The 14,320-nt window shown below is 42.6% G+C and overlaps 1 protein-coding gene across 1 annotated transcript in view; it reads right to left on the bottom strand.

The window, feature by feature from the left end:
* Positions 1–1,205, bottom strand: part of WDFY4 (WDFY family member 4) — a 190,342-nt gene extending 189,137 nt beyond the window's left edge. Inside the window, exon 1 of the mRNA XM_081005350.1 lies at positions 1,055–1,205. The gene's annotated coding sequence lies outside the window, so the exon portion shown is untranslated. The remainder of the gene's footprint in view (positions 1–1,054) is intronic.
* Between the last annotated feature and the right edge of the window lie 13,115 nt (positions 1,206–14,320).

The following is a 14,320-nucleotide window of genomic DNA, read 5'->3' on the forward strand; positions in this document are numbered from 1 at the left end:
GTCCACCTTAATGGGCTCTTTCATAGTACATCACTTTGGGTGGTATTCAACTAAACCAACCCTAATCAATGAAACTTAAAGGTAAAGGGACCCCTGACATTTGGTCCAGTCGTGACCGACTCTGGGGTTGCGGCACTCATCTCGCTTTATTGGCCGAGGGAGTCGGCATACAGCTTCTGGGTCATGTGGCCAGCATGACTAAGCCGCTTCTGGCAAACCAGAGCAGCGCACGGAAATGGCATTTACCTTCCCGCCAGAGTGGTACCTATTTATCTACTTGCACTTTGACGTGCTTTCGAACTGCTAGGTTGGCAGGAGCTGGGACCGAGCAATGGGAGCTCACCCCGTCGTGGGGATTCGAACCGCCGACCTTCTGAACAGGCTCTGTGGTTTAACCCACAGCACCACCCGCGTCCCCAATGGAACTTAGCCATGTCCATTAATTTAAGTGGGTCTACACTGAGTGAAACCTAACTGAATACCACCCTTTGCCTCTAGAGAAAGCTTGCAGAGCTTTCAAAAAGCCCTGCAGAGAAATGGATAGCTCTGGCTAAGAGACATCCCTTTGTTGACTTTGACCCTCCCCAGCTCAGGAAATTCCCTGTGCTCCTTTCAGCCTCCTGCCTTTGGAAAAAGAGATAAAATGTCTGCAAATTCTTAGTGTTGGGTTGGGGAGCCCAATGACTCCCCATGTTAAGGGGAAATCTCGGTGCTACCAGCACAGACAGAAAGTACAGCAGAAAAGAATCAAGAAAGGTGGTTAATAATTAGCAAATCAGGATATGAGTATGTGGGAAGCATGGAGCAGAGATAAAGTTTTCAGGTGTACTACAGCCCAGCCTTCCTACCTCTCTGCCTTCTGTCTCCTCTTTCGGCTTCTATGATTGGTAGTAGCGCCCTGTGTCTGCCTTTGGCCACCCTCTTGCCACGCTGCCACAACCCGAACTCTCACATACGTACTTTCTGTTCTCCAGGACGGCAGCTTGACAGAAGGCACCAGCCTGCAATGATCTGAAAGGGGAAATGGAGAGAGGGCAGGGCCGTTGGAACATACCTGGGCTGGTGTTTCGCTGGAGCCGGCTGCGCCTCTAGCCAAAGACAACAGCAGCATGTTCTGAGCTGCCGGGCATCTTAGAGCTGTCTCTCTCTCTCTCCTATCACTTTCTACTGAGATTCACTTGACTAGGCAGTCGTGTGCTTATTTCCTGGCAAAAGCAGAAGTGGAGCAAAGGAGAGCTGACCACAAGCTCTGTTGGAGCGAAAATGCACGGCAAGGGCAGGGGTTGCTTGTCTGGTGGCGCTGGGGGCGGGGGACGGACTTGGCATGTGGGAGTTTGGCATAGCACCTGGCAAGAGATGTTGTCTCAGTTGAGAAGCCCTTGCTTCGAAAGTTGCTTCTGCTAAGAACTCATTTACCTAAAACTTTCTGAGCCTCTGCCCACCCACCCATTTCCACAGGTTGACGTTTTGTGCGCACGCCACGGTCAGGGCCGGATTTAGGTTTGATGAGGCCCTAAGCTACTGAAGGTAATGGGGCCCTTTATGGATCCGGCTGTCTTTTGTCAACAACAAATTGTTGCTCTTTTCTTGTGTTGAATATATGCTATATGGCAATTTCTAGACCTAATAGGTATCTAAAGCCATTTGCACATGTTGTCATGCAACCAGTCCGTGCAGAATGTACAGTGGTACCTCAAGTTACATACGCTTCAGGTTACAGACTCCGCTAACCCAGAAATATTACCTAGGGTTAAGAACTTTGCTTCAGGATGAGAACGGAAATCGTGCAGCAGCGGCGCAGCGGCAGCAGGAGGCCCCATTAGCTAAAGTGGTACCTCAGATTAAAAACAGTTTCAGGTTAAGAACAGATCTCCGGAACGAATTAAGTTCTTAACCCGAGGTACCACTGTATATAGAAATGAGCAAACCAGTGATATTTTAGGGAGCAGGCCAGTAGGCGGGGCCCATGACTTACATCATAGGAGCCTACACAACACAAAACACTGTTGCTGTATGTAGGTTTTATTTTATTTGTTTGTCATCTTATATTTTGGAAATGTACATCCAGGTGTTTTTTTCCTTTAAATTTTTTGGGGGCCCCCAAGAGAGTGGGGTCCTAAGCTAAAGCATGTTTAGCTTATACGTAAATTTGGCGCTGGCCATGGGGTATGTGCAATGTTGTGAGTAAAGGTGAGCATGCCATGCGGCACGCACGCACGGCTGCTGCAGGTTTTGGGGGGGCTGCGCCCCTTCTTTTTTATATAAAGTGGAACCTCGTGTTACGTACCGTCCTCCTTGCGAACACTTCAGGTTACGAGCTTCGCTAACCCAGAAGTAGATGCTCCCGGTTGCGAACTTTGCCCCAGGATGTGAGCAGAAGTCGCGCAGCGGGGGACTTCCGGAGGTGGAGCCAACGGTAATGGCTGCTTCTCTCTAATTTGGAGAGAACTAGCTCTACGGAATTTGGGTCCTGTCGCTACGGCGCAGCGGGGACCCCCAAATAAATCACAGGCGGGTGAAGCCTGTGAACGTGGGACTCAGCGGGCACCGTTTGCGCCCCCCCAATTGCTAAAGGAGCTCGGCAACGGGCTCCGGAGCGGAGCGGGGGTGGCGTGGTGCTGTGAGCAAATTGCTTCTTCCGTGGAGTGAAGCCACGAAGCTGTTACCGGAGAGCTCTGCCTTTTTTCCTGGGATAATTGGCACTGAAAACAACTACCCGTGAGTAGGAGTAAATTGGATTTAAAGGGGGGGGGAGTTAATTTGGCACGAGCGGGGAACGTACAAGCAGGAAGTCTACCTCCCCTGAATTGTAAATAGATCAAAGCAAAGAGACTTCAAAGCAGAAACTCGGAAAGTCATTTAAATGTGCTAAATTCCAACATCTTGAAAGTGGTTCCCCCTCCGGATTGCAGGAGAGGAGGGGGGAAAAGACTGAGCTGAATTTCCCTGCAGTAAAGAAGGGGAGAGGAAGGAAGAATTTACAATTTAAGATTCAGAACGGACTGCCTTAAGATAGAGGTTTATAGTGAAAGTTTGTTTCTGACAGCCAATTCTGCAAAAGTGATACAGTGTTTCCGAACCTCTTTTGGCTTAAAAGTAACTGTTTAAATGTATTGAGACTGTGGACTTCGAAAGTAAATTGGGGGATTTATAAAGACTATTTTTGTTTCTAAAAAGTTACAAGTTCTGGCTGTTACTGTGTCCCCCTAGAGGAGATTGGACATTGTTACAACAATAGTTACAAAGAGGAAAATTCCACTCTATGTCAAAACAATTGGCTGACTGTGGGAGCGACCTTGAATGTCTATGAGACTGTTATGGCAGAGGATAAGAAGGCGGAATCGCAGGAAAAAATTACTAGATCTGGCAGACATTATCGGATAGATACTGCGTTGCCGCGAAGGGGCTCAACATCTGGAGCATCCGGAGCATTAGGGGCCCCACTCCCACAGTCTAAATCAAAAGTTATGACGTCAGAAGAAGTTTTGGCACAGGCTCTGGCAAAAATTAATGAATCTTTGGAAAGCCTAAGTAAACAGGTAATTGAGACAAATAGACAAGTAGCAGAAACAAATAGGCAAGTAGTTGAGACAAATAGACAAGTTGTGGAAGCATCAAATAAAATTGATTTAAATACTGCAAGTATAAATACCTTGGGACAGAAGGTGAATGCCAACACAGAGACTATCGAAAAATTACTACAGGAATCTGCCTTGATTCGACAAACTGCACAGGAAGCAAAAGATATTGCAATTGCTACTCAGGAGAAAATTCCACCTGTATATAAGAAATTGGAGGACCATGATGTGACATTTTCCATGTTTGAATTAAAAGATAGACAGAGAAATCTGAGAATTAGGGCTGTTCCAGAGCGGGAGAAAGATAATTTGGCTGATTTTCTTACACAGGAATTTACAGATTTTTGGCAATTGGACCCGGGGAAGGAAGAATTTAAGATAGTGAATGCATTTAGGCTCGGAAGAAGACAAGGCAAGGGCAAGGTGAGAGACTGTTTGATTACCTTTCGAACAAAAGAAGAGAGAGATAAAATTCTGAATTTGCACTATCAAAAAACTTTGGAAATTGATGACTCAAGACTAGTGATTTTTAAGGACATCCCAAAGCATTTGCTGGACTTAAGGTCCAATTACGGAGACCTAGTGACCTTATTGAAAAGAAACAGAATTCTTTTCAGGTGGGAATTTCCGCAAGGCCTGTCCTTCAAATATAAAGGGAGAAAGATAAAAATAAAATCAACTGAGGAAAAAGACAGATTCTTGAAAGACCACGAGGAAGATCTACTGAAAGAAGGGGAATCTGAAGAAGAACCAAAAGGCATACTAGACATATCAAATTTATCTTTTGGACTGCACGGTCCAGAAAAAGTGATACTACCCACAGAACAAGAAGCGGCACTTGGGGCAGTTGGAGGTAAAGTGAAGTAGCCCCCACCATGGCTCTGCAACTATTAAGCTGGAATTGTAACGGTTTGAATTCTCCGCGAAAAAGAAAAAGTGTGTTTCATTTATTAAAAAAAGAACAATTGGACTTGATTTGTCTACAAGAGACACATATAACAAGGGCACATAGGAAGTTATTGATTAATAAAAGATTAGGACAGGAGTTTGTCTCATCTGACAAAGTTAAAAAAAGAGGAGTCGTGATTTATGCAAAGGAGAGACTTTTACCGAAATTTATCTTTAAAGATGATCAAGGAAGATTTTTGGCAATTGAAATTCAACTACAAGGAGAGAAATTCTTAATCGTGGGAATTTATGCACCGAACGAGGGGAAATCTGAATTCTATAAAAAGTTGCATGAGACTTTATTGGATCATTTGGACTATAATTTGATTTTGATGGGGGACATGAATGGAGTAGTATCTACAAATATGGACAAGGCTCAAAGACAGGTAGTCACCAAGGATGGTAGACTACCGAAAACATTTTTTGAGATGACAGACAATATGGACTTAGTGGACATCTGGAGGGTAAAGAACCCCCTGGGAAGAGAAGGAACCTTTTTTTCTGAAGCCAAGATGACATGGACTAGAATTGACCAAATATGGATAACTAGAGGAATGGCACCAAAGATAAAGAAGGTAGAAATCTGCCCAAAAACTTGTTCCGACTATAATGCTGTAAGGATGGAGATGAAACAAACAACAACCGGATCCTTTAGATGGAGGATGAATGACACCTTATTTAGAGATGAAGAAGTTTACAAAAAGGCCCAAAAGACTTTGAGAGACTATTTTGAAATAAATATGAATACCAATGTAGAAAAAAGAGTAATCTGGGACGCAAGCAAAGCTGTGATGAGAGGGTTTTTGATACAACAGAATGCAATAAAGAAGAGAAGTCAAAATGAAAAGAAAGATAAAATTTTGGAAAAAATAAAAGAAGGAGAGAAGAAATTGAGAGCAAAACCAAAGTCCCAGGAGATTTTGAGAGAAATAAAATTATATCAAGTACAATATATGGAAATGATGAATCAGGAAATAGAATGGAAAATCAAACAAATGAGACAAAAAACATTTGAATCAGCTAATAAATGTGGAAAACTGTTGGCCTGGCAAATGAAAAAAAGACAAAAATTAAATACTATTATAAATTTAGAAGTGGAAGGAAAGAGTATACATAATCCAAATGAGATTAGAAATTGCTTCCAGAAGTACTTTAAACAATTATACACACAAGGGCCACAGAAGGAAATGGACATAGACCAATTTTTGAAGACAAATGGCCTACAAAAAATCTCTCAAGAAAGTAAATTAATGCTGAACTATAAAATATCTGAACAGGAAGTAGAAGGTGCCATACAAAATATGCAATTGGGCAAATCTCCAGGACCGGATGGGCTGACTTCCAGATACTATAGATCTTTGAAAGAGTGGTTACTGCAACCTTTGAAGGAAGTCTGCAATGAAATACTGGAGGGGAAAAGGGCACCAGAATCGTGGAAAGAGGCGTATATCACACTTATACCGAAAACAGAGACTGAAAAGACTCAGCTTAAGAACTATCGCCCTATATCGTTACTTAATGTGGATTACAAAATTTTTGCAGACATTTTGGCCAAGAGATTGAAAAAAATATTGATGAAAGAGATTCATAAAGACCAAGCGGGCTTTCTCCCGGGAAGACACCTGTCTGATAATTTGAGGAATATAATTGATATTTTGGAAAAATTAGAAGTGAATATAAACACCAAAGCAGTATTGATATTTGTTGACGCGGAGAAAGCTTTTGATAATATCTCTTGAAGTTTTATGAAGAAGAATCTGCATGGGATGGGGGTAGGCCAAGGTTTTGAAAATGGTATAGGTGCAATATACTCTGAACAAAAGGCTAAATTAATTGTAAATAATGTGGTTACGGAAGAATTTAAGATAGAAAAAGGGACACGACAGGGGTGCCCAATTTCCCCACTGCTTTTTATATCGGTCCTGGAGGTTTTGCTAAATATGATTAGAAAGGACCGGTTGGTTAAGGGCATACAGGTCGGAGCTAAACAGTACAAATTGAGAGCATTTACAGATGACCTAGTATTGACGTTACAGGAGCCAGAATCTAGTACTAAAAGAGTTTTAGAATTAATTCAGGAATTTGGTCAGGTGGCAGGTTTTAAATTGAACAAGTTAAAAACTAAGGTTTTAGAGAAAAACTTAACACCGATTGAAAGAGAGAGGTTTCAGAATGAGACAGGATTGAATGTGGTAAAGAAAGTGAAATACTTGGGGATTAATATGACAGCCAAAAATGGGAACTTATTTAAAGATAATTACGAAAAATGTTGGACGGAAGTGAAAAAAGATTTAGAAATTTGGTCAAATTTGAAACTCTCGTTGCTGGGCCGTATTGCTGTGATAAAGATGAATGTATTGCCTAGAATGTTGTTTTTGTTTCAGACATTACAAATTGTAGATAAGATGGACTGTTTCAAGAAGTGGCAGGGAGATATTTCTAGATTTGTCTGGCAGGGCAAGAAGCCCAGAATAAAATGTGAGATATTAACTGACGCCAAGGAAAGAGGTGGATTTGCCCTGCCAGACCTTAAACTTTATTATGAATCAGCAGCTTTTTGCTGGCTGAAAGAATGGCTACTTCTTGAAAACACAGACATTTTGGATTTAGAAGGTTTTAACAATGTATTTGGATGGCATGCATACTTATGGTATGATAAGATCAAAGCACACAAAGCATTTAAAAATCATATTGTTAGGAAAGCATTGTTTAATGTCTGGATAAGATACAAAGACTTATTGGAAAATAAAACCCCAAGGTGGCTGTCACCAATGGAAGCAAAAGCTCTGAAAAGGCTCAATATGGAGGCCAAATGGCCGACATATTGGGAAATTTTGGAGCAAGAAGGAGATAAATTGAGACTGCAGAGTTTTGAAAAATTAAAAAATAAAGTGAGAGATTGGCTCCACTACTATCAGATAATGGAGGCATATAATTTGGATAAGAAAATAGGCTTCCAAGTGGAAAAGTCAAAATTAGAAACAGAATTGTTAGAACCCAAAACTAAAAATTTGTCAAGAATGTATAACTTGCTGTTGAAATGGAATACTCAGGATGAAACGGTGAAATCTGCTATGATTAAATGGGCACAAGATGTTGGACATAATATTATGTTCGCTGACTGGGAACAGTTATGGACCACAGGTATGAAGTTTACGGCATGTAATGCCTTAAGAGAGAATATTATGAAAATGATATACAGGTGGTACATGACTCCAGTCAAGCTTGCAAAAATTTATCATTTGCCCGATAATAAATGTTGGAAATGTAAAGAAACTGAAGGTACATTCTTTCACCTTTGGTGGACGTGCCCAAAGATTAAGGCTTTCTGGGAAATGATATATAATGAACTGAAAAAGGTATTTAAATATACCTTTCTGAAGAAACCAGAGGCCTTTCTCTTGGGCATTGTCGGCCAACTGATGCCAAAGAAGGACAGAACCTTTTTCATGTATGCTACAACAGCAGCAAGAATACTTATCGCAAAGTATTGGAAGACACAAGATCTACCCACTTTGGAAGAATGGCAGATGAAGGTGATTGACTACATGGAATTGGCGGAAATGACTGGCAGAATCCGAGACCAGGGAGAAGAGTCGGTGAAAGAAGACTGGAAAAAATTTAAGGACTATTTACAGAAATATTGTAAAATTAAGGAACTTTAGAAGGATGCTGGATAGAAATTAAGAGGTTTTTAGCTGTAATGCTTTAAGAGACATGGGGGAAAAAAAGGTTAACAATTGGGTAAAAGATTAATGGTAAGGATTTGCTGAACCAACAAACTGAATTGGAACACAAAGAAGGGAGGTATGAGGAGGTCTGGGGAAATAAGAGTAAGGAAGATAGGTTACGGAACATTATTGTGTTTTTAACTGTTTTATTTTGTATGTTTTTTCTTACTTTTTGCTTTTTTGCTGTAATTTACACTTTTTTCTTTGTTTTCTGTATTTTTGTGAAACTTTAATAAATATCATTTAAAAAAAAAAAAGAAGTCGTGCAGCGGGAGGAGCCATTAGCAAAAGCGCACCTCATCTTAAGAACGGTTTTGGCTTAAAAGCGGCCCTCTGGAACAAATTAAGTTCATAACCGGAGGTAGCACTGTATAAATTTTTACTAAAATTTTCTGTTATACAATTTAAAATACTCATTTTAACATCCTTAAAATATCAATGACTTCCCTTCTTCTCCTTCCGTGGTTCATTTTACATATCATAGATTCCTGCATATCTTACAAAAACTAAACCATTCAATATTCCATTAATACATCCATCAAACCTTATTTACACTGCTGAATTTATCTTAATGCTGCCTACATTTTCAGGTGTACACAATTTCCCCTCATACATTCAATACAGTGGTACCTTGGGTGAAGTATTTAATTCGTTCCGGAGGTCCATACTTAACCTGAAACTGTTCTTAACCTGAAGCACCACTTTAGCTAATGGGGCCTACTGCTGCCGCCGTGCTGCCGGAGCAGGATTTCTGTTCTCATCCTGAAGCAAAGTTCTTAACCTGAAGCACTATTTCTGGGTTAGCGTAGTCTGTAACCTGAAGCGTATGTAACCTGAAGCATATGTAACCCGAGGTACCACTGTAAACATTTCCCAATCTTCTCTAAACGTATGTTCTTCTTGAAGGCACCTATGCATCTGGGCAGGCCTCATTTTGTCAACATCTTTTTAAAAATGTGGCACCGAGAACTGGATGCAATATTCTAGATGCAGCCAGAGTAGTCTAGAATATGGTGGAACCATTACTCCTCATGATCTAGACACTATTCTTCTGCTGATGCAGCCTTAAGATTGTGCTTGCATTTCATTTTGGCAGCCACGCGCCACTGCTGGCTTATTTATTTACGTTGCAACGGCCCTGAGATCTGCGGATCTAGGGCAGTATACAAATTTAATTCATAAAATAAAATAATAAACAAACAATCATTTCTAGGGTTTAGGGGGCAAGCCCATCAGGTCCAGTGAGCCCCAGCTGCCACTGCTGTCAAGTAACCTGGTTCTAAGCTATATTAAGCCTTATATCTAAGCTTTCCACGTTGGTTACACGCTTTATAGATATGCATCATTTCGCAACACAGTCATTCAGTTTTACTAGCAAACCAGAGGTTAAACTGACCCCTTTCCAGCCCCAGGAGGAGCACAGGGAGCGTTCATGCAACACACCTAAACACTGCAGCCGACATACCAACATGTCGCGACACACAGTTTGGAAAGCTATGCCTTGGGTGTTAGTACTGTTGTAAACAAAAACTGCCCTTTTCCCTTATGGGGTATCCAAGAGCCCATATAGAGTCCTTACGTGGGTTCCCTATTGGTAGGAGAAAATAACAGAGGCCAACCAGAGAATATTGAGGAGCAAAGCAGCTAGTAAGCTTGAACTTTATTGATCTGTTGCAACAGGGTGCTCCCCTCACCCGAAGGAGAGAGGAGGAACCCAGAACAATGGTGCGCAAGGCCTTATAAAGACTTTTGAAATTGCCACCCTGTAGATCAAGACCACCCCCAGAAACATCATACATACATCACAGAAGGGGTGTAACCTAAGACCACCCCTCAGATACATCACACCTACATCACAGAAAAGGCGGTCTAAACAGAAATTTGAATGTTGTTTATCTCTTGTCCTTGTTTTTCTCCTGTCTGGCAGGTTACTTGATTGGATTGCCTGGGGAGCCTGGCCATTCTTTTGTAGTGATAAATACTTAGTTCCTGGGCCAGGTCACAGGCTCACACCCTATTCAAACACAGACATACCCTTAAGACAGGATTTGTGAAGGAAAAGACAATGGGGAGGATTTTCCATTTTGACCTTGCAGAGAAAACATTTGCTCAGTTTAGGAATCCAAATGGCTTCAGGTCGGTCTTCCTGTGCTGATCTATGTACGTGCAGTTATGAACATTACTATATATCTAAGACCATAAAATTCCTATCACAGTACCAAAATCATTTCACACACACTCATTTGCTGTGGCCCAGGCAAAGCCCTGCCTGATGAACCAGCAGTGTCTTCACCATTCATGCAGCCCTATAAGAACAGATGTCCCCTTGCTGTTGCCCCAGTATGAATGGGTGGACTTAGCACTTGCTATTTTAAGAATGTGTGGTCATAGAAACTCAGTCTTGTTTCACTTGTTCTCATTGATGCAGAAGGTAGGCTTGGGGCTATGAAGATTGCCACCTGGAAAGCAGACCCTGGTTCTTTTATCTTGCCTGACAAAAGCCTGTTCAGTCTTTTTCTCCCAGTGCAACTGGGAGGAACTGGTATGCTCCAGCACACCCCCCCCCCAAAGGCTAGCTGGATTGGTCAGGGGTAGGAGGGGAAGGAGCCCAAGCTCTCTGAGACCACTTTTTGGTGTGTATATCAAATGAAAGTAAAATATTGGTCGCTCCGTTCTGTTACAGTGGAATCATGCAAATCTGCCTGCGTCTGGAGGTGGGAGGCTGTGGGAGCATGTGTACTCACTGAAGCATTATGCGCAGGGGTAAAGACTGGTGTGGAGGCTATTTACGGTTCTGAGGATTTTCCCCTCTGCAATCTGGTGAATATTTTACCTATGAATAGCCAGAGCAATGAAGAGTCAAAGGGTTAGAGCGACCCACAACCTGCCCTTGTGTGTTCTTCAGAAGTTGTTAGACTCCCATCAGCAACGACCGTTGGCCACATTTGCTGGGGCTGATGGTAGACAGTCCTACAAGATCAGGAGTTAAATAACTCTCCTAACAGAAGCCTATGGGAACACTTTCTGAGACAATGAAAGCAAATCCAAACCCCTCCGAGAGAAGAAAATATCAAATGTGATCAATTGTGCTTTTAAGTCACAAGGATTTGGCAACCTGGTCTTGAATGGGGTAACTGTGCCCCTGAAGGACCAGGTGCGCAGCCTGGGAGTCATTTTGGACTCACAGCTGTCCATGGAGGCACAGGTCAATTCTGTGTCCAGGGCAGCTGCCTACCAGCTCCACCTGGTACGCAGGCTGAGACCCTACCTGCCCGCAGACTGTCTCGCCAGAGTGGTGCATGCTCTCGTTATCGCCCGCTTGGACTACTGCAATGCATTCTATATGGGGCTTTGAAGGTGACCCAGAAACTACAAGTAATCCAGAATGCAGCAGCTAGACTGGTGACTGGGATGGCCGCCGGGACCATATAACTCCGGTTTTAAAAGACCTACACTAGCTCCCGGTATGCTTCCAAGCAGAATTCAGAGTGTTGGTGCTCACCTTTAAAGCCCTAAATGGCCCCCATCGTTCAGCCCGGACACTGATGTCCAGCTCTGAGGGCCTTCTGGTGGTTCCCTCCCTGTGAGAAGTGAGGTTACAGGAAACCAGGCAGAGGGCCTTCTCAGTAGTGGTGCCCGCCCTGTGGAACGCCCTCCCATCAGATGTCAAAGAAATAAATAACTACCTGACAGTTAGAAGACATCTGAAGGCAGCCCTGTTTAGGGATGTTTTTAATGACTGATGTTTTATTGTGTTTTTAATATTCTGTTGGAAGTCGCCCAGGAGTTATTATTATTATGGAATAATCACCAGAACAAGGAGCATGAAATCCTAGCAGCTTTGCCACACTGGTTGGGGGACTTGGTCCAAAAATTTTTCATCTCTTGTTGGAAGCCACCCAGAGTGGTTGGGGAAACCCAGCCAGATGGGCAGGGTTTAAGTAAATTTTTATTTTATTGTTTTATTTTATTCTATTATTTTTATTTTAATAGGTTACTATTAGCACCTGTGTGGGAGAACCGCCGACACCGCCCTGAATCCAGCACTGTGTTTAGAAAGGAGTGAAAGGTTATGAATAACTTTTGCAACTCAAAAAAAGGAAGAGGAATCTGTCTCCAGCTTTAAAGAGCATTCATTCATCTTTTCTGAGGCAATAGTGACATCATGTGGCCACATGGATTCATTACAAATAAGCTTTTTTCTGGAAATTCAGGAGGAGCAAGCGAAGTACCCTCAGACTCAGGTGTCCATGCAGAAAAAGGCCAAGGGGAACCCGATAATCCTGAGATCAAATGAGAGTCACTTTCTCTATTGCACTTTTACTCTGCTTTTGGCCTAGTCCTTTTTCAAAAGCCTCAAAGCAAGTTGAATGCCCCTCCTTCTTGCATTGTATCCAGTCCAATTTAGGATGACTTTGAGTAGGAAACCCCTTTGTCATGTAATTTGATCTCGGAATCTGTCAGTAAAGCTTGTCGTTGATGTGGATCCAAACATAGCGATCTGCTCATTGCTGGAGACCAATTGGCTGTTAAGGACAACCCTATAGGACCCGCCCTGTGGAACGCCCTCCCACCAGATGTCAAAGAGAAAAATAACTACCAAACTTTGAGAAGACATCTGACGGCAGCCCTGTTTAGGGAAGCTTTTAATGTTTAATAGGTTATTGTGTTTTAGTGTTTTGTTGGAACCTGCCCAGAGTGGCTGGGGAAACCCAGCCAGATGGGCGGGGTATAAATAATAAATTATTATTATTATTATTATTATTATTATTATTATTATTATCTCAAAAGATGCTTGGCGAAGGAGAAATCAGATTCTGTGTGCATTTAAAGCCGTATCTTTCAAATTCTGCTTTCCAAAACAACGAGCAAACCTAAACACAGCTATTCTTCAAAACTTGCACTTATGCAAGTTTCGCAATGCGGTGCTCAAACCTGATGATGTCTATAAGAATGAATATACATGGCGACGGCCACTGCAAGAAGCCTCCTGGCCCAAAGATGGAAAGCACAAGATATACCAACCATCCAGGAGTGGCAGGTGAAGATGACAGAATTTGCAGAACTTGCCAAAATGTCAGGGAGGATCCGGGACCAGGCCTATGGTAGCCATCAACTTTGTGGCCTTTGCCTTCTTTCTAGAGAGCCTCCTCCTTTCTATGCATGGGAAGGCAACAGGGTTAAGTATAGTACAGTGGACCCTCCGGATACACCCAAAAAGTACGTAAATAGAAGCGTGTTTCTGTGCAAAGCCAGAAGTATACATTTCCGGGTTTGCCGTGGCCATAACCTGAAGATTCCTTATCCAGAGGGATATGTAAGTAGAGGTACGACTGTAATTTAATTCACTGAAATTGTATGCGTTAATATGTGTTTAAATTTGATTGATCCATAACTGATTTCTAGAGAGAGCTCTAGTAGTTCTCATGTGCTTGGCTAACATTGGTCAGATGGTGTCAGGGACTGGGCAGATGAAGAGGAGTGGTGGAGACCACCTCCCCAGGGGTCTTCCAGAGAGGAGGAAGGGGCAGAGAGTATAGACCTCCAGGAGGGGTTTGGCAGAGGGCACACTCCAGAGAAAGATGAAGGCAAAAGTTGGGAGATAATGGGAGATGAGGTGGAGGACTTTGATAGCATTCAACAGGCAGAGCCTAAGCAGCAGTTGAAAGAGACACTGTCACTTGAGAGCCTCCCAGAACCTGTACCTTCCCCCCAAACCAGGTGTTCGCTGAGGATAGCAGAGAAGAAAGCTCAAAGTCAAGTGGTCCTGACCAGCCGCCATCAGAAGCAGGAGGAGTCTGATGAATAGGGAAGTCACAGAGAAGAGGGTGGAGCTTCACAGAGCAACGTTAGTTACTGAACGGTGCTTCATGGAGGTGTCTTGATAAAAACAGAATGGAAAAGCTCACTGTGTCCCTGCCTCTCTGCTTTTCTGGGCAATTGACCAGATGTTGCCAACAGCACCCTCACACATGGGAGGTATCTAGTTTAGGAGAGACTCCATTTCATGTGAAGCAAGATGACTGTGTTTTAGGATCCACTGTGAATACTGCTAAGTTGAAT

This window comes from Podarcis pityusensis (assembly GCF_964106645.2).
Source record: "Podarcis pityusensis genome assembly, chromosome: 5".
Lineage (NCBI taxonomy): Eukaryota > Metazoa > Chordata > Lepidosauria > Squamata > Lacertidae > Podarcis > Podarcis pityusensis.